Raw genomic sequence first — 22551 nt, 5'->3', positions numbered from 1 at the left:
AGGTGCAGAGAGCTGCACTCGGCCCTGGGGCCCCTTCCCATCCAAGCCTCAACTAGTCAGAGCCTGGATTTCCTGTGCTCTGTGCATTTTGTGCAGAGAACCCACCGGGCAAATATGTGCACATTTGATTTTCGCAGCCCTGGGGTCCCGTGGGTGGAGCCCCGGGGAGTGAAGGGCGGCTCAGGTAGAGCCGCAGGGACTCGGGCCTGGAACAGGGTGGGGTCCCCTCCAGGGCTCACCTGCTGGTCCGCCTTCCAGTGACACCATGAGCAGTGACACTGAGATGGAAGTGTTTGGCATCGCCGCTCCTTTCCTCCGGAAGTCGGAAAAGGAGAGGATCGAGGCTCAGAACCAGCCCTTTGATGCCAAAACCTACTGCTTTGTGGTCGACTCAAAGGAGGAATACGCAAGGGGAGAATTAAGAGTACTCAGGATGGGAAGGTCACGGTGGAAACCGAAGACAACCGGGTAAGCCTGCGCACGCCCCCTGCAGGCCGCTGGGCCTTCTGTCCGTCCCTGGGGTCCCAGCGTCTGTGCCCCTGCCCGCGCCCACACGGCTTCCCTGGTGTCCTCGGAGAAAGCCTAGTAACGCTGGCCTCAGGCTGCAGGATGGGCGAAGATCCCGGTTGTGGCTGGTTAAAGCGATTCGCGGTTCAGGAGCTTTTGCTGACGTTCACAGCACTCTAGGGGCAGCGCAGGGGTGTGGGGTTGGGAATCCAACTGCGAGAAGATCTCCTTTAGTAAACACTCTTGCTTGGTAGCCTGGGTTTCCCTATTTCCTTCTAGTGGTAGCCACCTGAGGAAGCATGGAAAGTATGAAGTATGGGAAACGGGTAGGGGTCCTAGTGGACCACACAGGCGCCATGTGAAAAGGCAGCCTCCCTCTATGTGGCCTATTACATTCCGGCCCAGAACATTGTTGGGGGTGCTTGGAGAAATTCTGGACTTCACTACTTTCTGGAATCGAGACCAGAAGAATCTGGAAATGTTCCGAGAAAGTTTCAAAGAAAATTAAAAGAAGAACAAGAAAATCTGAAAGGAGAAGAGGAAATAGTGTCAGTGGGTCGGGGTGAAGAAACAGGCAGTGAGAATTGTCCTTCGATTGCCACCATGCACTGGGGCTCTGGGAGGGTGGCTCTTGGGATGTGTCAGGTGGCGAAGCTGAGAGTGGGTCTGCGAGGCAGCAGGGAAGGTGAAAGCCAGACATAACCAAGATGGTCTGGACCCGTCCCAAGGAGGGCTAGTTGCATGGGGTGGTTTAAGTAGATCCCTGCTTGAGGCCAGGAGAAGGCAGGTTGCCCACCCGCCAGCCTTGCCCAGAGATGGGACCATGCAGAGAGCAAAAGGCACAATCCCCGAGTGACAGAAACAATCACGTGCTGTCACTGCCCCCATCTTCTCCCGCTGTCAGAGGGGCCTTTTCCCCAGGGCTTGCCCCTTGGGATCCAGGCTCTTTGTGGGATCCAGACAGATACCTGCAGGGGGAAAAACACACAGCGGACCCCAGGTAGTCCTTGTACCTCTTCCCAACGCAGACCCTAGTGGTCAAACCCGAGGACGTGTATGCAATGAACCCCCCCAAGTTCGACCGGATCGAGGACATGGCCCTGCTGACGCACCTGAACGAGCCAGCCGTGCTGTACAACCTCAAGGACCGGTACACTCCTGGATGATCTATGTGAGTGCCCACACTTCCTGGGGCATCTGATGGTGCTGGGGGGTGGGGGCAGGTGGGGACATTTGTGTGGGTAACAGCATCAGAAAGCCTAGTGTTGACTCAGCTGTCCAACAAAAGAGGGGAAATGGAGGAGAGGATGAGGGAAGGGGTTAGAGACAGACAGCAGGTGACAGAGGAAGAGGGGACTGGGAAGAGAGGCTGGAAGCAGGTAGGGAAGGCAGGGGCAGGAAAGCCAGGCTGAGCTCCAGGTCTGGGCAGGGTCATTTGCCGGAGGGCCAGCGGCTCCCCTCTCTCAGTCATCTGCCCCATCGCTGAAGAGAATCAATCTCTCCTTTACAAGTTTAGCATAAGGAAAGTGAGATAATAATAAAAGCAAAGGCTTTCACACACACACACACACACACCACACACACACACACACACACCCCGTTTTTACATCCACAGACCTACTCAGGCCTCTTCTGCGTCACCGTCAACCCCTACAAGTGGCTGCCGGTGTATAACCCCGAGGTGGTGGAGGGCTACCGAGGCAAGAAGCGCCAGGAGGCCCCGCCCCACATCTTCTCCATCTCTGACAACGCCTATCAGTTCATGTTGACAGGTGCGTCTCTGGAGGGGGGTATGGGGGGGCGCTGGAATGGAGGGCCAGCATACCCTCCAGCACGAAGAGAGGAGGGTAGAGGGACTTAGGCTGAAAGGGTCCAGATCTTTTAGGGCCTTGCAGGGGCCCTGCTAGAGAGTTTGGGTTGAATGCAAGCATTGCGTAAAGCCTATGAAACCGACAGGTTTACGGGGTGAAAATAAAGGTTGCCAATGTCATGTGGTCCAGCCTGGTTAGATGAGAAGCCATGGCTGGTTTGAAGCAGAGCCTTACCCTCTGAGTCTTACTGTCAAAGAGGAGGCTCTTGGAGCCACCCCCGGGACCACACAGAATGCTACAGGCAAGAGGACCGGCGTAGTGAACCTGGACCCGCCTGACAAAATGGGGAAGTTCTTTCTGCCACCATCAACTCTATTTTATTTTCTCCTCCTGCAGACCGTGAAAACCAGTCCATTCTGATCACGTAAGTGTCATAGCTGTGGCTCTTTGTCTCCAATGCAGGAGGCAAAGGTGCTGTTTGCTCTGTGGATTAGAAAGGGGGCTCCTGGATGGCTCAGTTGGTTAAGTGTCTGACTCTTGATTTCAGCTCAGGTCATGATCTCACGGTTCATGGGTTCGAGCCCTGCATCGGGCTCTGCACTGACAGTGCGGAGCCTGCTTGGGATTCTCTCTCTCCCTCTCCCTATGTCCCTTCCCTGCACATTCTGTCTCTCTCAAATAAGTAAAGAAGCCTAAACAAATTTTTTTTAAACAGAAAGTACCTAAAGCAGAGTCTGTGATAAAAAGATGGAGATGGTGATGGGCAAGAGGGTATGTGCAAGGTCTCAGGGAAACTGGGATCGCCCGCCGCTGGGGCAGCTCAGAAGTGATGAGGCTTCCCTGGGGCCTCTGCCTCTCTGAGTAGTTTCTCACATTGGTCTAGTAGGTGTGTGTCCGCTGTGGCTCAGGGGTATGTCCAGGCCTCTGTGTGACATCTTGGGGAGGCAGTTGACACCTACAGGACGTGTTTCTTTCTCTCTCTCTTTGGGTCACAACAAATAGCGGAGAATCCGGGGCAGGGAAGACTGTGAACACCAAGAGGGTCATCCAGTACTTTGCAACAATTGCGGCTACTGGAGACCTGGCCAAGAAGAAGGACTCCAAGATGAAGGTATAGGGAAGGGAGGGGTTTGCCATGCTTCTGCTTGTGACCGTGGTCTCAGCCTCACAGCGAGGGGTTGTGAGGAGGCCACATTCCCTCTCTTCAAGGCAAGGAGGGCAGGCTCAGACTTGAAGTCCTCAGAGGAGCCCGTGACTGCAGACAACCCAGTGTGGGGTCGAGCTTACACGACCAGATCCTGTGATTTCCTACGAACGGGATGTAAGGCTTAACTAAGGAAGGTCATTTGGGGAGCAGCTCAGAGAGCTTTTTCTTTTTTTCTTTTTTGATCTTTTAAATGTTTATTTCTTTTTGAGAGAGAGAGAGAGAGAACAAGCAGGGGAGGACAGAGAGAGAGGGAGACACAGAATCCAAAGCAGCCTCCAGGCTCTGAGCTGTCAGCACAGAGCCTGACACGGGGCTCGAACTCACAGACCGTGAACTCACAGACCGCAAGATCATGACCTGAACCAAAGTAGGTTTAACTGACTGAGCCACCCAGGTGCGCGGAGAGGTTTTTCTTTTTATGGCAGAATCACATGCACCAGTTTAGTAAAACTGTAGCCACACGTGCTTTTCCAAACAAACCAGATGACAACAGTACAAAATGAATGCAGATGACCCAACTAACTGAAGAACCGAGGGACTGAATGAAGCATTATGGGAATTTTACATCAAGACACCCAAGTGTACCCAAGGACGGTAAAACCTTGGTTTGCGAGCAGAGTTCGTTGGAGAAACAGGCTTGTAATCCAAAGCACTCATGTTATCAAAGTGAGTTTCGAGAACCATTGGCTCAGTTGGGATCATGTGACATTGAGCATCATGTACTACTTGTATTGCAAGACACTGTTCATTTATCAAGTTAAAATTTATTAGAAGTGTTTGCTTGTCTTTCGGAACACTCACAAAACAAGTGACTCGCAATCCAAGGTTTCACTGTATTACAAAACAGCAAGAGGGTGTGAAGTGGGCCATGTTGAGGATTTTGTCGGTACTTGAACTGGAAAAGTCAAGGAGGGATGGGCTCTGCCCTGGACAGCAAGGGTGGGTGGGAGTGACAGGGCCAGGGAAGTGGTTCCCCCTGTCCCTTGCGGCTTCTTCCTCCCCACGATTCCTTGCATTAGGGGACGCTGGAAGACCAAATCATCAGCGCCAACCCATTGCTGGAGGCTTTTGGAAATGCCAAAACCGTGAGGAATGGACAACTCATCTCGCTTTGTGAGTCTGAGTTCAGTTCAGCTGGGTTTTCTCTGGGGCCCTCAGGACAGGCAATCTTCCTGTCCTCTCGGAGGCAACAGGCTGTGTGTGTGGGGGGGGGGTGGGGGGAGACAGGCAATGATGGATAGAACACAGCAACCAGACCATTTCAGATAGTGATGCCATTCATGAAAAGCTCCACAAACGGGGCGTGTGATGGAGGACTGGGGGCAGGATCTCCTTAAGACAGGAATGGTAGAAAAGGGATCTGGGGGGGGGGTACTGGCTCATGAACCCCAAGATCTGCAGGATGAGGAGGGACAAAGGGAAAAGCAAGCACACTCTGGGGTGGGGGAGACCTTATGTAGTCAAGGGACCCGAGAGAGTTCTCATGGTGGCAGCAAGGTGGGCAGGAGGTAGGTCCCAAGAGGTGGGGGAAGAGGAAGACAGAGGTCTGGTCATGTGGAGGCCACAAGAAGGGGGTTGGATTTTATTCAGGAAGCTACTGAGGGATTCTGTAAGCAGGGAAGTGACATGGTTTGATTTGCATCTTGAAAAAAAAATCACTCTGTTAACTTATGACTGGATGGGGTGGGGGCCCGTTTGGAGGAAATGTGGAGCAAAGGGCATGGAAGAAAGGGGGGCCCTCAAAATGGACAGAGAAGGGAGAAGGAGACATACTCAATTTTAGGTAGGGAAATAAAGCTCCTGTTCACACTGCCCAAGAGACTAGCGGGAACACTTGGAACCGCTTAGACATTGGTGTCTCTTCCTCGCCCCACCTCCCATAGGGCAAGTTCATCCGAATCCATTTTGGAACCACCGGGAAGCTGGCCTCCGCAGATATTGAAACGTGTAAGTAGATAACGGACAGGATGGCGGCTCGGGGTGGTGGGGCCAGTTTGGAAAACAGTGCCATGTTTGTGTTCATAGATCTGCTGGAAAAATCAAGAGTGACCTTCCAGCTGAAGGCTGAGAGAAGCTACCACATCTTCTACCAGATTCTTTCAAACAAGAAGCCTGAGCTCATAGGTGAGGTGTCCGGGCTCTGGCGTCACCGGACCAAGGAAAGTTGCACCTGTATATAGGGGACTAGGTAGCCAACGGAAGAGAAGTCTGTTTTAGGAATAGATGTCGCTATTTTGACAGTGATGTGTCAATTTGGAAAAAAACAAAAAACCAGAATCCAGTGGACAGGAACAAGATGAAACCATGACTGGATTTAGCACTGGTTCCAAAATCACCTTCTCAACAACTAGGTATTTAATTGTCCTTCTGCGCCCCCTAGTGTTCTGACGTAGGACCCAACCTCTCCCCAAATACCGCGAGGCACCAGGACAGGATATTCACCTGGCCCCTTGTTCCACACCCAACAGAGGCTTAGGTGAGCAGGCTCTTTGCTCATTGGCTGTACTTGGCCCGCCTTCTGGTCCCAAGCCTGGAAACACGCTGCAGCCTTTCAAGGGGTTTGGAAAACCACCTGTGCTTCCCCTCCATGGGGGCTCCTCTCCTGACCCTACTAAGCCAGTTTTCTGTATTAAATTTTCCCAACTACACTGATATGCACCATTCATGTACAAGGCAAGAGAACTCTAATGCTCTCTCGGGCTCCTAATCTACGTTGTCTGGGCAGGCTGCAAAGTCTTCCCTGGACTTTAAATGTCAGCCACAGCCTGAGTAGTGGGAAGCTGTTGAAGAGATTTCTAACTCTAAGCTCAGTTTGGGCTCCAGCAGGTGAGAACCTCAGCCCAGAATCCAGGAGCTCAAATCCACTGGGTGGATGTTTTCCTTTGCACCTGGGGGACCTCTTGATTTTGAATCTGTCATTTCAGAGCTGCTCCTCATTACAACCAACCCTTACGACTACCCGTTCATCAGCCAGGGTGAAATCCTGGTGGCCAGCATGATGACGCGGAGGAGCTGTTGGCTACCGACGTAAGTAGAACAGAGGCAATACGTGTCGGGTGCCCCTCCTCCATCACGAGGGTCCGTGGACTAACATGCTGTTCTTTGAATGCCAGAGCGCCATCGACATCCTGGGCTTCACCCCAGAAGAGAAGTCTGGCCTCTACAAGCTGACAGGCGCCGTGATGCACTATGGGAACATGAAGTTCAAGCAGAAGCAGCGGGAAGAGCAGGCAGAGCCTGACGGCACCGAAGGTACAAAATCACCACAACAGGACATAAGCCCGAGCTGGGGGGGGGGGGGGGGGAGTCCGTGGAGATCATTTGGTGCCTCGTTTTGAAAGCAATTAATCCTTCTTCCACCTGCAGAGGTGGACCTCTCTGGGGCTCTGATGCCTAGTGTTACCATCCCCATTTGCTGAATCACTGGAATGGGCTTGTTTCCGATGGCAATGAGACACGACCAGGGCTTTCCGGAACCCAGTCCCTACCTTTTCATAAAGCTATCATATCCTCTGAGTGACTTGGCTTCCGCTGGCCACATACCAGCAGTTTAAAGATATGGAACATGGGTGCCTGGGTGGCTCAGTTTGTTTGAGCATCTGACTTTGGCTCAGGTCATGATCTCATAGTATGTGGGTTCGAGCCCCATATCAGGCTCTGTGCTGACAGCTCAGAGCATGGAGGCTGCTCGGATTCTGTGTGTGTGTCTTTCCTCTCTCTGCCCCTCCCCCACTCATGCTCTGTCTCTCAAAAACAAATAAACGTTTTTTAAAATATACAGATATGGAACGTAAAACAAGACAACCTTCACCAAGCTTTGAAACATCTGGATGATTTTCAGAGTGGTTCCTCTACTTTGCCAAGCCTGACGGGTGTCCCTCTGTCTTTCTTTTCCTGGCAGTGGCCGACAAAACAGCCTATCTGATGGGCTCTGAACTCTTCGGACCTCCTGAAGGCTTTTGTGCTTCCCCAGAGTGAAAGTTGGGAATTAGTACGTTACCAAAGGGAAACCGTGGATCAGGTAAGTGGCTGCTTAGAGGCTGGGAGAGACACAGGCACCTGACGGCCATCACCTTCCAACCCCAGTGACCTTTCCTCTAACAGGTCCACCATGCTGTGAATGCCCTTTCCAAATCAGTTTATGAAAAGCTGTTCTTGTGGATGGTCACTCGCATCAACCAACAACTGGACACAAGCTGCCAAGACAACACTTCATTGGTGTTTTGGACATTGCGGGCTTTGAGATCTTTGAGGTTTGTGTTCCCAGTGCTCATGTCTTCACATGGCTGTGTGTGAAGGGACTGGTCATGATGATCCTAGAGGGAACAGGTTGAGGTGAGCAACCTGTCAGAGCAGCACACCCTGTAGGGCACCGTAGGGTGGATCAGGTAGAAGAGAAAGTACTTTGTGGGGTGGGGGGGCTTGTATAATTTCAAGAGAGGAGGAGATGCGTGGTAAGTGGAATTTTTATAAAGACACTGTGAAGTGGATAAAGAAAGAACTCAAATGCAATTATTGGCATAGGAGAGCCAGCCACATAGAGAAGTTGATAAGCCAGTCACGGGATTTTCACATAAATACCCTGCTGTTCTAGGTTCTCATATAGCCATCCGTGAGAGCATATATTTTGTGTCTACAAGAGACACAAGACATGCTGGCGAATGAAAGATGAGCTTGTAGTTTGTAGAGGAAAACAGAAGGTATGTACTGTGCACCTAAGAGTAACTACAAAATAAGCAGACCGTGCTTGGTGCACAGGAGAGATCCCGACCATGGGGACTCAGGGGACAGAGAAACACCTTCTGGCTAGAAGTTAAGAGAAGTCTCCAAGGAGGAGATGTGATCTGGGCTAGACCCTGAAGAACATGCCTGTGTCGGGGGCGGGGGGTGGGGGGAATGGATGAGTTGGCAGAGCCTGAGGCAGTGAAGAGGGAGGCTGATGGGTCTTTGGTTTTCGAAGTCTAACTTTGCATGTGAACTCTGTATTTTGGCATCAGTACAACAGTCTGGAGCAGCTGTGCATCAACTTCACCAACGAGAAGCTGCAACAGTTCTTCAACCACCACATGTTCGTGCTGGAGCAGGAGGAGTACAAGAAGGAGGGCATCGAGTGGACGTTCATCGACTTTGGGATGGACCTGGCTGCCTGCATCGAGCTCATCGAGAAGGTGTCCTGATCTGTCCACTCAGTAACCTCGTCTTGTCTACTCTGCGGCTCACTGCTGCAGCTCACGTGTACCTTACACGCATTTTGCTTTGCTTTAATCCAGCCTATGGGCATCTTCTCCATCCTGGAGGAGGAGTGCATGTTCCCCAAGGCCACGGACACCTCCTTCAAGAACAAGCTGTACGACCAGCACCTGGGCAAGTCCCAGCAACTTCCAGAAGCCCAAGGTGGTCAAGGGCAGGGCCGAGGCCCACTTCTCGCTGATCCACTACGCGGGCACTGTGGACTACAGTGTCTCGGGCTGGCTGGAGAAGAACAAGGACCCGCTGAACGAGACCGTGGTCGGCTTATACCAGAAGTCCTCCAACAGGCTCCTGGCACACCTCTACGCCACCTTTGCTACGGGCAGATGGTAACAGACTCCACAGAGCGCCTTGTGTCTGTGCTATCTCCTGTGCCTCAGTTCACAGGCCCAAAAGATCCTGTAGATCTGATAAGAATGTGCGCCACATTTTATGTCTTTCAGCTGACAGTGGAAAGAAGAAAGTTGCCAAGAAGAAGGGTTTCTTTCCAAACTGTGTCTGCCCTCTTCAGGGTAAGAAAAATACAAGTTTATTTTGCTTGCAGTTGGTTTAAGCGATTGCAAAATGAGCAATGGAGACAACCTTGGTTTATTCAAGAATAGTAATGTGGTCTCAATCTGATTGCTGTTACTCGGGGAGCTGAGTGGCAGTTTGATAAAATATGAACCTATAATAATATAATAATTATATAAATATACAAATATGTAAATGAGGTGTAACAAATGTGGGTCCAGAATTTCATTATCACTCTGTACAGCAAGGAGTTGGGCTAGATGGCCTAGGGGGTGAGACCTCAGCACAAACCTTCCAAGTTGCCAAAAGGACACAGGCAAATAGCATCCCCAAGCTCCCTGTGGAGCCAGACGCCATTTCTGGAATTGATTTCAGAGAGCATTTTGTACATGGTTAGTCTCCAGCTCACTGAGAAGCAAAAGGCTATTGTTATCGGTTACTTGCCTGCACCTCTAGCAATTGGGGTATTCAAAGAAAGAGTTAAAAGATTTCGTCCTTTACAATTCATGGTAAGTTCAAAATAGATGCCTCATTTTTCATTACGATATATCTCTGTCTCTGTAAAAACCTATAGCAGCCTGTCAAATGTAGTCTTTTTCTTTTAGGAAAACCTCAACAAGTGATGTCAAATTTAAGAACGACTCATCCTCACTTTGTGCGCTGTATAATCCCCAATGAAACCAAAACTCCAGGTAAGACACCTGCTGGCGCTGTACATGGTGCCCAGTTTCCAGGAGATCCTGCAGGAATCTGATGTTTCTCACCTCTCTTCTCAGGGGCCATGGAACACAGCCTTGTCCTGCACCAGTTGCGATGTAATGGTGTCCTGGAGGGCATCCGCATTTGCAGGAAGGGATTCCCAAATAGGATTCTGTATGGAGATTTTAAGCAAAGGTGTGTGATAAAAATGCATATACGCTTCTTGCTGAGGTGTGTAGATGCTGCGATTGAGAGGGAGAAATACTGGTGTGAAAAGGCCCGTTTCAACAGAGCAGGTACAGAGTTTCAGGTAAAATGATTGACGTACCTCCTGGCCAAGTATGTATGCACTTCTTTCTTCCATGTTTTCTCAAGAGCTTGTCTGATATCCAATATGGCAGAAAAAGACCTTCCCTGAGAATCAGGAGGCTTGGATTAAAGGCCATCACCCAGCAGTGTGGCTGTGTGCGAGTTTCTTTTCCCTCTCTGGACCTAGCCTTCTTGCCTATTAGGAGAGAGGCCCAAACTAGTGGTCTCCAAGGTTTACGTCTTTGCTGATGGTCTATGATTGTCCCTGTGTCTACAATGGCAGATACCGAGTGCTGAATGCCAGCGCAATCCCTGAGGGACAATTCATCGACAGCAAGAAGGCTTGTGAGAAGCTGCTGGCGTCCATCGATATTGACCACACTCAGTACAAATTTGGGCATACCAAGGTAATGCCTCGGTTTGACAGATGCTGGCCCATAGTCCCTTTTGGACTTCTCCAGCACACAGACTCATATCATCCTTCTACCCCGGAAGGTGTTCTTCAAGGCTGGCTTGCTGGGAACACTGGAAGAAATGCGGGATGACCGCCTGGCCAAACTGATCACCCGGACACAAAGCGGTGTGCAGGGGGTTTCTCATGCGTGTGGAATTCCAGAAGATGGTGCAGAGAAGGTCGAGGAGGGTCTCTGTCAAGCATGAGCCCTTTGGGGAAGGCGGCGGTGAGGGGGGGGTCTCTCTGGAAATAATCAATGCTTTCTTTTCAGGGAGTCCATCTTCTGTATCCAGTTACAACGGTCCGCGCCTTCATGAACGTCAGCACTGGCCCTGGATGATGAAACTCTTCTTCAAGATCAAGCCCCTCCTCAAGAGCGCAGAGACGAGAAGGAGATGGCCACCATGAAGGAGGAGTTTCAGAAAACCAAAGACGAACTTGCCAAGTCAGAGGCGAAGAGGAAGGAACTGGAGGAAAAATTGGTGACTCTAGTACAAGAGAAGAATGACCTACAGCTCCAAGTAGCAAGCTGTGAGTTGTCTAGAATTTTTTTTTTTTAACTTTTCTTGTCGATTTGATATTTAGAAAAACTGGACTTGGGGTGGGATTTTGATTTTTTAGTTGGGGGCTTCATAAAGGACTTCATGTATACCAAGGTGCTGGAAATGTCACAAACCTTATCTCATCAAAGGAAGTCATGATTCTTTTTTTTTTTTTTTTTTTAAGGAAAGTGAAAACTTGTTGGATGCAGAGGAAAGGTTGTGACCAGCTGATCAAAGCCAAATTCCAGCTGGAGGCCAAGATCAAGGAGGTGAACTGAGAGAGCTGAGGATGAGGAGGAGATCAACGCCGAGCTGACGGCCAAAGAAGAGGAAACTGGAGGACGAGTGTTCAGAGCTCAAGAAAGACATCGACGACCTTGAGCTGACCCTGGCCAAGGTTGAAAAGGAGAAGCATGCCACAGAGAACAAGGTACTCTCTCTCTGTGGGTCTTTCCAGCTTCGTGTAGTCCTTGCGAACCAGACTTTATTTCTTCTTCTAATTGCTTGTGGCCTTTTCTTAGGTTAAAAACCTTACTGAAGAACTTGCTGGGTTGGATGAAACCATTGCAAAGCTGACCAGGGAGAAGAAGGCCCTCCAAGAGGCCCACCAGCAGACCCTGGATGACCTCCAAGCCGAAGAGGACAAAGTCACTCTCTGAGCAAAATCAAGAGCAAATTGGAGCAGCAAGTTGATGATGTAAGGAAATAGTACTAATTGGGAGTCCCAGAACTTCAGGGTTGGAAGAACCCCCCAAATCCTCTGGTGCAGAGCATTTGTTCTCAAAAGGATATGGTGTCCTTTTCAGCTGGAAAGCTCCCTAGAACAAGAAAAGAAGCTCCGTGTAGATCTGGAAAGGAACAAAAGGAAGCTGGAGGGAGGACTTGAAGCTTGCCCAAGAGTCCATATTAGATCTGGAGAGCGATAAGCAGCAGCTGGATGAAAGGCTCAAGAAGTAGGGTCCTAAAACCACTGCTTTCCGTCTTCCAAGTCTCTGGCTGTCCTGTCTTCACGCATTCTACATTTCCCTCCACAGGAAGGATTTCGAATACAGTCAGCTGCAGAGCAAAATGGAAGATGAGCAGACTCTGGGCCTCCAGTTTCAGAAGAAGATCAAAGAGCTACAGGTAGAGGAATCCTGGACTTTTCTTTCACATGAAGGTCGCCCACCGTAGGCTGGGTGCCGCCTGCTGTAAGCCATTGCGAGCAGGTGGGCGGGACCATGGGAATGCCCGCCTCATCGGTTGCCTTTCTGCTAGGCTGACCCAGCAGCGATGAGCAATTTTTCCATAGTTTAAAATAAATACATAACAAAGGTGTCTGGGGTCAACATGTAGTTGAAGGGAGAATATCCTGGGTTGGTCATTGCAGAGGTAATGACCACGCTGGGGCAGGAAAAACTTGTATACAGGAAATGAGCACCATATCCTCCTATAGGAGAAGCTTAAACTTTGGTTTATCTAATGAGAATGGAAACTAGCCCATGCTTGACATGCAGGGTGAGTCACTCTAGGGACACGACTGCCCATGGGCGAATGGCTGCCCTCCACAGGCTCGGATTGAGGAACTGGAAGAAGAGATTGAGGCAGAGCGGGCAACCCGTGCAAAGACAGAGAAGCAGCGCAGCGACTACGCCCGGGAACTGGAGGAGCTGATGCGAGAGGCTGGAGGAGGCGGGAGGCGGTCACCTCCACCCAGATCGAGCTGAACAAGAAGCGGGAGGCCGAGTTCCAGAAGATGCGCAGGGACCTGGAGGAGGCCACCCTGCAGCACGAAGCCATGGCGGCCACCCTGAGGAAGAAGCACGCGGACAGCGTGGCCGAGCTGGGGGAGCAGATAGACAACCTACAGAGGGTCAAGCAGAAGCTGGAGAAGGAGAAGAGCGAGTTGAAGATGGAGATCGACGACCTGGCCAGCAATGTGGAGAGCGTGTCTAAATCGAAGGTGCTCTGGCAGGACGGGGCCCAGTGCTTTTGCGGAGAGCCCGCCTCTGGGTCTTTGCGGTCTGAATACGGACTTGGTTCTCTCCCCCTTCTCATCCTTTAGGCCAATCTAGATAAAATATGCCGAACTCTGGAGGATCAGTTAAGCGAGGCCAGGGCAAGAACGAGGAAATTCAAGGAGCATGAGCGAGCTGGCACACAGAAGTCCCGTCTGCAGACGGAGGCTGGTGAGCGATGGGGATGGGAGGGGCCGCGCCTTCTGGTCGCCTATGGTGGGGGGGGCGACCGGTCGACAGGAAAGGGCCAGCACTGTGTGGGGAGAACCTCTAGGAAAGCATATATCAGAGGAAAAGCCATTAGAATAACAAAAAGGGCTCATTCAAAATATCTGAAGGGGGGGCACCATTGAGAGTTCAGTAAAAACACGGGGTGAAGAGAAGCAGACCAGAATGAGAAGGAATCCAGAACATCATCTGGTTCAAGCCTCTTTCAACACCAATAATTACCTTGCATCAAGAAGGATCTAAATGTCAGAAACAGGACTAGAAATAAGGCTCTTGGCTCTTCCATATCTTGCCACGCACGAATTCAGATATGTGTGTATGCAGTCAAGTGTTTCAGACAATAGATCAAGAAACCCGGCCGGTTTGGATAGGCTCCTGCTGTGTAGTAGCGGAAATACAGGGAAACGTTATCTGGGGCTTTCACCTAGGAAATGTGCCCTGCCCCCAGCCCTGCTCCTCCAGCCCATCATCCCGTGAATCAGTCAATCCTTTGCTAGCAGCCACGACCAACACAGGGAAGAAGAGAGGCTTAGTTGCACTTTCTATAATAACCTTGGGAAATTTCTGGGAATTTCACCTCTGGAGTCTAAGGCCTCTCCCCCCAACCTCTCCCCTCTCCCTCGCAGAAGCATATAAACCTCAACCTACCACCTTTACCCTAGAGTCAACCTCAAATTACTAGCTGTAAAGTCTAAGAAGCCATTAGTTCTCTTTCATGGCAAACCAAAACAGCTGGAAAACACAGCCACTGGAAGGTCTGATGGGTGTTTTTAGTTGGTAATGGTTGTTTTTTTTTTACTGTTTTATTTATCTTTGAGAGAGGAGAGGGAGGAGAGTGCAAGTTGGGGGTGCGCGGGCAGAGAGAGAGGGAGACACATGAATTCTAAGCAGGCTCCAGACTCGAGCTGTCAGCACAGAGCCCGATGTGGGGCTTGAACCCACGAAACTGTGAGATCATGACCGGAGCGAAAGTTGGATGCTTTAAACGACTGAGCCACACAGGTGCCCCTAGGTGGTAATGTTTAAATTTACAATCGTTCTCAAGGGTTTTATGGCAAAAGTCACCCCAAGCTTCTAGGAGTTTATGACAATATCTTATCAGTTGTGTCTTTGGTTTCCTTTTCATGGACACCTCTCTTCCTCCCCAAGAAAGGACCACATCTGCTCATTAGTCTTCCCCAGATCTTAGCACAGTGCCTACACATAGCAGGAACTTGATGAATGATGAATGAATGAATGAATGATGAATGAATGAAAAAGTGAATAATAAAATGAAAATATCTCCTTCTGGACACAGGTGAGCTGAGTCGTCAACTGGAAGAAAAGGAAAGCATAGTGGTCCCAACTTTCCAGGAGCAAGCAAGCATTTACCCAGCAAATAGAGGAGCTCAAGAGGCAGTTAGAGGAAGAAAGTAAGGTAGGAAATCCAAGGGAGTGTTTCCTTGATCTCCTCTTCCATTACACATGTGGGAAAACACGGCAACTTGACTCAGGAGGCGATGGTAGCAGGGTCACGGTGCAAGACACCAAAATGCTAATCCACTGGGGGCCCTCCTCTTCCTTGACTCTTTGCAGGCAAGAACGCGCTGGCCCACGCCCTGCAGTCCTCCCGCCACGACTGTGACCTGTGCGGGAACAGTACGAGGAGGAGCAGGAGGGCAAGGCCGAGCTGCAGAGGGCGCTGTCCAAGGCCAACAGTGAAGTGGCCCAGTGGAGGACCAATACGAGACGGACGCCATCCAGCGCACAGAGGAGCTGGAGGAGGCAAGTACGCAACTCCATTTGCCTTTAGAGGACTGAGAACTCTCAAATGATACTGACAGAGGGCACTGACTTTAGAAACTATGTACTTGGGAATGGTTTTGTACATTACCAGGTGTGTTCCCTCACCTCTTTTTTTCTTTTGTATGTTTATTTATTTTTGAGAGGAGAGAGAATCCGAATGCAAGCAAGGGGAGGGGAGAGGAGATGAGGAGAGAGAGAGGGAGAACAGAATCCGAAGAGGCTCCAGGCTCTGAGCTGTCAGAACGGAGCCCGTCGCGGGGCTCGAACTCACCGACCACGAGATCATGAGCTGAGCCGAAGTCAGACGCTCAACCGATCTGAGCTACCCAGGCCGCCCCCTTCCCTCACCTCTCTTAATATCTTTTTTTTTTTTTTTTAATTTTTTTTTTCAACGTTTTTTTATTATTTTTGGGACAGAGAGGAGACAGAGCATGAACGGGGGGAGGGCAGAGAGAGAGGGAGACACAGAATCGGAAACAGGCTCCAGGCTCTGAGCACATCAGCCCAGAGCCCGACGCGGGGCTCGAACTCACGGACCGCGAGATCTTGACCTGGCTGAAGTCGGACGCTTAACCGACTGCGGCCACCCAGGCGCCCCTCTCTTAATATCTTTTAATGTGGCGCTGCGTGTGCCATTGGAGGGACTGGCAAGCAGCACATTTCATGAAGACAAACAACCTTGATCTTGGTTAGAGACCAAGGCAGGTTACTTATCACTGCGCCTTTAGCAGACAGGAAATTCTCCTGGGCTTATGAAAACAGGCGGTGTTTGAGTCACACAGATGAGTGCTTCCAACTTGATGAATAGTGCTGTTCAGGAGGATTGAGATTTAAATAGCATCTGCTTCTCTTTCATATTCTTTAAGGAAAAAACTTGCTCAGCGCCTTCAAGACTCTGAGGAACAGGTTGAGGGCAGTGAATGCTAATGTGCGCCTCCTTGGAGAAGACCAAGCAGAGGCTGCAGGGAGAAGCGAGGACCTGATGGGTCGACGTTGAAAGGGCCAACTCCATGGCCGCCGCTCTGGACAAGAAGCAGAGGAAACTTTGACAAGGTGTGGGGTCAGCGCCATGCAAGCTGCACGCTTGGTGTTGGGGACTCCCTTGTAGTCCTGGGAGGAGGATGGGTCCCAGTCCTGATCGGCCCGACCGGCAGCGTGACCTTGGGCAAGTCCTGAACTTCACCGGGCTGGCTTTTCCTCCTGTGTAAAATGAAACGGGCATGGGTTGGGGGTGGAGGCCCCTCTCAAGCATTGTCGGGGGAGACAAACCAGTTGCTACAGTGTTGTTCCGTTCCATACGTTTCCGTTCCCCACACTGCTGGTGTGTCTGGGGGGGGGGGGTTGACACGAGGGACTGTAACTCGGGTCCCTTCGGGAGGCTCTCTGGAAGCCTCTCTTTTAGTAGGACACGAAGGTTGACTTGAACCGAAGTTTTAAGGAAATCTTTAAAAGTTCAGGGCCATTCTCATATTAAGAAAAGGGCAGAGGGGCGCCTGGGTGGCTCAGTCGGTTAAGCGTCCGACTTCAGCTCAGGTCACGATTTCACGGTCCGTGAGTTCGAGCCCCGCGTCGGGCTCTAGGCTGATGGCTCAGAGCCTGGAGCCTGTTTCGGATTCTGTGTCTCCCTCTCTCTGCCCCTCCCCCGTTCATGCTCTGTCTCTCTCTGTCTCAAAAATAAATAAACGTTAAAAAAAAAATTAAAAAAAAAAAAAAAAGAAAAGAAAAGGGCAGAGAATTCCTTCTCAAAGGATCCATGGGCTTTTTAGAGATGGCAACCGTTGCGGATATGTTACTGATCTCGGGTATATTGTGGGAGGAAATCTCCATCAGTCAGATAATCAGGAACAAGGATCTAAGGCAACAGATGCTATCGAGTGAAGCCGCACTTCTAGGCTTAGCTACCTGCACGCTTCTGTTTGGTTCGGGGCTTGGAGAAGAGCTGAGGAAGGGGACCCCTTCCATGCCTGTGTTCCAGGTGCTAGCCGAATGGAAAACCAAGTGCGAGGAGAGCCAGACAGAGCTGGAGGCATCTCTGAAGGAGTCCCGGTCCTTGAGCACCGAGCTCTTCAAACTGAAAAATGCCTACGAGGAAGCCTTGGATCAACTGGAAACCGTGAGACGAGAGAACAAGAATTTGGAGCGTAAGCAGCTCTAGACAGCCTGCCGTCTGCCTTGGTGCTGTCCGGGGCGGGCATGGCTTCGGGACGCAAATCCCTGCTCGCGCGTCCTTCTGAGCATGTCCAGAAAGCGCTCGTCACCCGCTGGGGTGACTGAGGAGCTCTTGTCTGTCTGTCCGGTGTCTTGTCTCTGGGAAACAGCCACCTTAGAACCAGGACGGGCTGGTTACAGGGCCTCCCGCAGGTGCTTGTGGGGAGGCGCTCACGTGCAAACCCAAACTGATTTCTTTGCAGAGGAGATAGCAGATCTCACGGAGCAAATTGCTGAAAATGGGAAGACCATCCACGAACTGGAGAAATCAAGGAAGCAGATCGACCTGGAAAAGGCAGACATCCAGCTGGCTCTTGAGGAAGCGGAGGTGAGCAGACACCGGGCAGGCAGCCGTGGGGACAGCTCCCACCAGGGATGCCCGCTGGCTCGCCCCGTGTCACCCTTCCCATCTCTGCCAAGCCACCGTCCTGATGCCGCCTCCTTTCCTATCTGCCGGCGTGAAACAACCCCTGGGGACTATCTTGGATTTATTGGGGAAAAATCGTTACATTAAGACAGGTCTAAAAGTGAGATCTTGCAGAATCTTAGATGAATTTAAAGCATCCATAAGGCGCTTTATGCTCCTAAGGGATAGGATGATTTAAATGCTATTACTGTTTGATCAGATAATAAAAAACAAATGGCAGTGAAACAGACATGATTTCTGCACTGAAGTTAAAAAGGAAATTTTTAATTTATTTTTAAATTTATTTTAATATAATTTATGGTCAAATTGGCTAACATACCATGTGTAAAGTGTGCTTTTGGTTTTGAGGGTAGATTCCTGTGGTTCATCACTTACATACAACACCCAGTGTTCATCCCAATGAGTGCCCTCCTCAATGCCCATCACCCACTTTCCCCTCTCCTCCACCCTCCCATCAACGCCCAGTTTGTTCTCTGTATTTAAGAGTCTCTTAGGGTTTGCCTCCCTCCCTCTCTGTCTGTAACTATTTTCCCCCTCCCTTCCCCCATGGACTTCTGTTAAGTTTCTCAAGATCCACATATGCATGAAAACATTCGATATCTGTCCTTGTCTGACTGACTTATTTCACTCAGCATAATACCCTCCAGTTCCATCCACGTTGTTGCAAACGGCAAGGTTTCATTCTTTCTCATTGCCAAGTAGTATTACATTGTATATAGAAACCACATCTTTTTCATCCATTCACCAGCTCTTTAAAAAGGGAATTTTTTATTTTTTTTTTAAATTTTTTTTCAACGTTTTTATTTTATTTTTGGGACAGAGAGAGACAGAGCATGAACGGGGGAGGGGCAGAGAGAGAGGGAGACACAGAATCGGAAACAGGCTCCAGGCTCTGAGCCATCAGCCCAGAGCCTGACGCAGGGCTCGAACTCACGGACCGCGAGATCGTGACCTGGCTGAAGTCGGACGCTTAACCGACTGCGCCACCCAGGCGCCCCAAAAAAAGGGAATTTTTTAAAAGATAGTTTGAATGCTGTTGAGTTACGGTTATGAAATGCCCCCACAAAGGGTGATGTAGCAGGCTCTGTTCCTTCACGGGCACTGTTCCTGTGTTTCTCTTCTCCCAAGGCCGCCCTTGAGCATGAAGAGGCCAAAATCCTCCGAATCCAGCTTGAACTGACACAGGTGAAATCAGAAATCGACAGAAAGATCGCCGAGAAAGACGAAGAGATTGAGCAGCTGAAGAGAAACTACCAGAGGACGGTGGGACCATGCAGAGCGCCCTGGACGCCGAAGTGCGCAGCAGGAACGAGGCCATCAGGATCAAGAAGAAGATGGAGGGGGACCTGAATGAAATCGAGGTCCAGCTGAGCCACGCCAACCGCCAGGCTGCGGAGACCCTCAAGCACCTCCGGAGCGTCCAGGGGCAGCTGAAGGTTTGGGACGGCTCGTTGGCGGGAAAGCCTCTCCCGTCCGCAAGCGCAAGGACGTCGACTAGACTCGTGGCCCTCATGCCTCGACGCCAACTAGACCTTTCCTTTACTCTCCGCCTAGGACCCAGCTGCACTGGACGACGCGCTCCGGGGCCAGGAGGACCTGAAGGAGCAGCTGGCCATGGTGGAGCGCAGGGCCAACCTGCTGCAGGCTGAGGTCGAGGAGCTGCGGCGACCCTGGAGCAGACGGAGAGGGCTCGGAAGCTGGCTGAGCAGGAGCTCCTGGACGCCAACGAGAGGGTGCAGCTGCTTCACACCCAGGTGAGGGGCGGGCGGGCCGGCGGAGGGGAGAGACCCGGGCCTGACCCGCGCGGGTGACACGGCCCTCCTCCCGCCCTAGAACACCAGCCTCATCCACACCAAGAAGAAGCTGGAGACGGACCTCACGCAGCTCCAGAGCGAGGTTGAAGATGCCAGCAGGGACGCCAGGAATGCGGAAGAGAAGGCCAAGAAGGCCATCACAGACGTAAGGCTCTCCCGTGCTGTCCCTGTGTGGCGGCCAAATCTGCGTTTCAGTAAAGCCCCTCCTTCTCCCAAGCCTGAGATAGTTCCCACCAGACAGCTGGGGGCCTCTCCGGGGGGAACACGTGGGGTGCATTCTGCTCCCAAATTGCAATCTGCCTCCCCTCCATCCGACTCAGCACGTCCCCTCCGCACATTTAAAAGGCCAATGTGATAAATAATGGGGCAGAGGAAAAAAAAAAAAAAAAAAAAAAAAAGACTGGAAAGTATTACAGTCTATTTCTAAGGCCCACAGACAGGTATGCTGTTCTCTCCTTCAACATCTCACTTGTTGCAGACATGAAAATGAAACTCTGAGATGTCACTATCTCACCAAATGTCACCTGGCCTGGCCTGAAGCCGCCTGGGCCTGAGCGGGCTTGTCCCCACCAGACACAGCTCCCATAGTGCCACCTGATGCTTGTGGGGACCACCGCAGCCCTTCTGCTCGCCCACGCCTCCATTCCCTACCCACCTTCCCTTCGGCTCACTATCCCCAAACCTGCACTGCGGGTACCGACTCGGTCTTCTGCAGGTCTCAGATTCCTTTGAAGACACACGCTGGTGATAATGAAGCAAAGAATTTCCTGGGGCGGTGAGGAAGGTCCCAGGGAGGCCAGTGTCAGAAAGGGAAGAGCCCATTTTCCATCCAGTCCCCGGAGGTTGTGTTAGTCGGGTTACTTTCTGTACTTGGTGTAGCTCTTCTCATGCTCCATTGTGGAAGAGTGGACTCAGGGACCGCCTTGTCCCTCGTCCTTTTTCTCTAGCACGACTCTGGTCCTTGGGTACCCAGGTTCCGGTAGCTCCAGGGCACCTGACCTTTGTATGCATCTTGGTGGGTTTGTGGTGTGATGCAATTGCAGGCGGCCATGATGGCCGAGGAGCTGAAGAAGGAGCAGGACACGAGCGCCCACCTGGAGCGGATGAAGAAGAACCTGGAGCAGACGGTGAAGGACCTTCAGCACCGTCTGGACGAGGCTGAGCAGCTGGCCCTGAAGGGCGGGAAGAAGCAGATCCAGAAACTGGAGACGCGGTACCTGTGGGAGGAAGCCCTGGTTGAGCCTCTGGCCTCAACCGCTCGTTCTCCAGCCCCAGACTAACTTCCCACCCGTTTCTGCAGATCCGGGAGCTGGAGTTTGAGCTGGAAGGGGAGCAGAAGAAGAACGCAGAGTCCGTCAAGGGCCTGAGGAAATATGAGCGGCGGGTCAAAGAGTTAACCTACCAGGTAAGTGAAAGAAAGCATTTCTGCAAAGGTTTTCTCTGCAAAGCGCAAACACCGCCCTGGGTTTCCCGCCTCCAGAATACAGGAAGCAACCCAGTTGCCCCAGAGAAAGTGGCCCAGACCTCGTGCAACTCTGCCCCCTCCTCTAGCCGCACGCTGTGTCCTTGCTTTTAGAGTGAAGAGGACAGGAAGAACGTGCTGAGGTTTGCAGGATCTGGTGGATAAACTTCAAGTGAAAGTACAATCCTCCAAGAGGCAGGCCGAGGAGGCTTGTAAGTCAGACACACACTGTGATTTTCCAACAGCAGCCTGGCCTGTCCCTCACAGGGAGCTCTGAGACAGGCGCTGCGCTCACCTTCCTTGCCTGGGCTCTTTGGTTTTAGATGAACAAGCCAATGCGCATCTCACCAAATTCCGCAAAGCTCAGCATGAGCTCGAGGAGGCGGAGAGGAACGTGCTGATATTGCAGAATCTCAAGTCAACAAGCTTCGCGCCAAGACCCGCGACTTCACCTCCAGCAGGGTGAGTGGTCCCCATGGACACTAGACGGAGAGCGGCAGGTGTAGGCGAGGGTTGTGGCTCCAGGGCACCTGGGAAGAACCCACAGTGATGCAGACACTTTGGAGCAGGAAGGAACCTTGGAGGAGCCTTTACTTTAGAACTGGTCAGTCTCAGGCACAGGAAAGCAAGGGGTCTGCTTGAAGTCATTTAGCTAAGATGAGTCTCACTGGAACACAAGTTTGCACTAAAACACCATCCTGAAAGGAAGGAGCGTTTTCCTGCTGAGATCTTTCAGACGCCCTCTGCTGGCGCTGGTCTTCATTCACTGCACCTATAGGCAAATAACCACGGGTACCAGGTCCCTGAGGATGGGGCTTGTTCCCTGGGGGCCAGTTTCTCAGGCTATGGGGTGACTGCCTCCAGGGATGCAGTCGTGTATTCTCCTGAGGTCCAAAAAATATCCTGTGTCCTCCTGAAAAACCCAAGCAAGCAACTCCCTGACGCTTGTGGGGAGAGGGGTCAGGAGGAAATGTGTCTCTGCTGTCTGACGCAACTCAAAATGCCCACTCTCTTTCCAGATGGTGGTCCATGAGAGTGAAGAGTGAGCAGCTCTCTTCTGGAACAGGGCAGAAAATATGCAAAATGTGTATTTTCATGGTTCCTGGCCATTACAGTTAATTCCCATGTGGCTGCTTCTTCTCATGCATTAAACTTTGCTTCCTTTTCAACTTAAGGCTGTAGCATTGTGTTTGTTTTCTCTTCCCTGTGTGGAAATGGTTCATTGCTTGGGGATTTCTATGCCTAATGTTGAAATCTCCGTAGGCAGATGGCTTGACAAACTCCTCTGGTGTGTGTATTTGGGAACAGAGGAAGATTGCTTTTTTTAATTAATTAATT

The 22551-nt window shown here is 51.2% G+C and overlaps 1 pseudogene; it reads left to right on the top strand.

The window, feature by feature from the left end:
• The first annotated feature begins 265 nt into the window (after positions 1-265).
• On the top strand, positions 266-22336 carry LOC115501618 (annotated as a pseudogene).
• Positions 22337-22551: the final 215 nt, after the last annotated feature.

The sequence above is a fragment of the Lynx canadensis genome, chromosome E1 (assembly GCF_007474595.2).
Source record: "Lynx canadensis isolate LIC74 chromosome E1, mLynCan4.pri.v2, whole genome shotgun sequence".
NCBI lineage: Eukaryota > Metazoa > Chordata > Mammalia > Carnivora > Felidae > Lynx > Lynx canadensis.
This window is presented reverse-complemented; position numbering and strand designations above follow the sequence as displayed.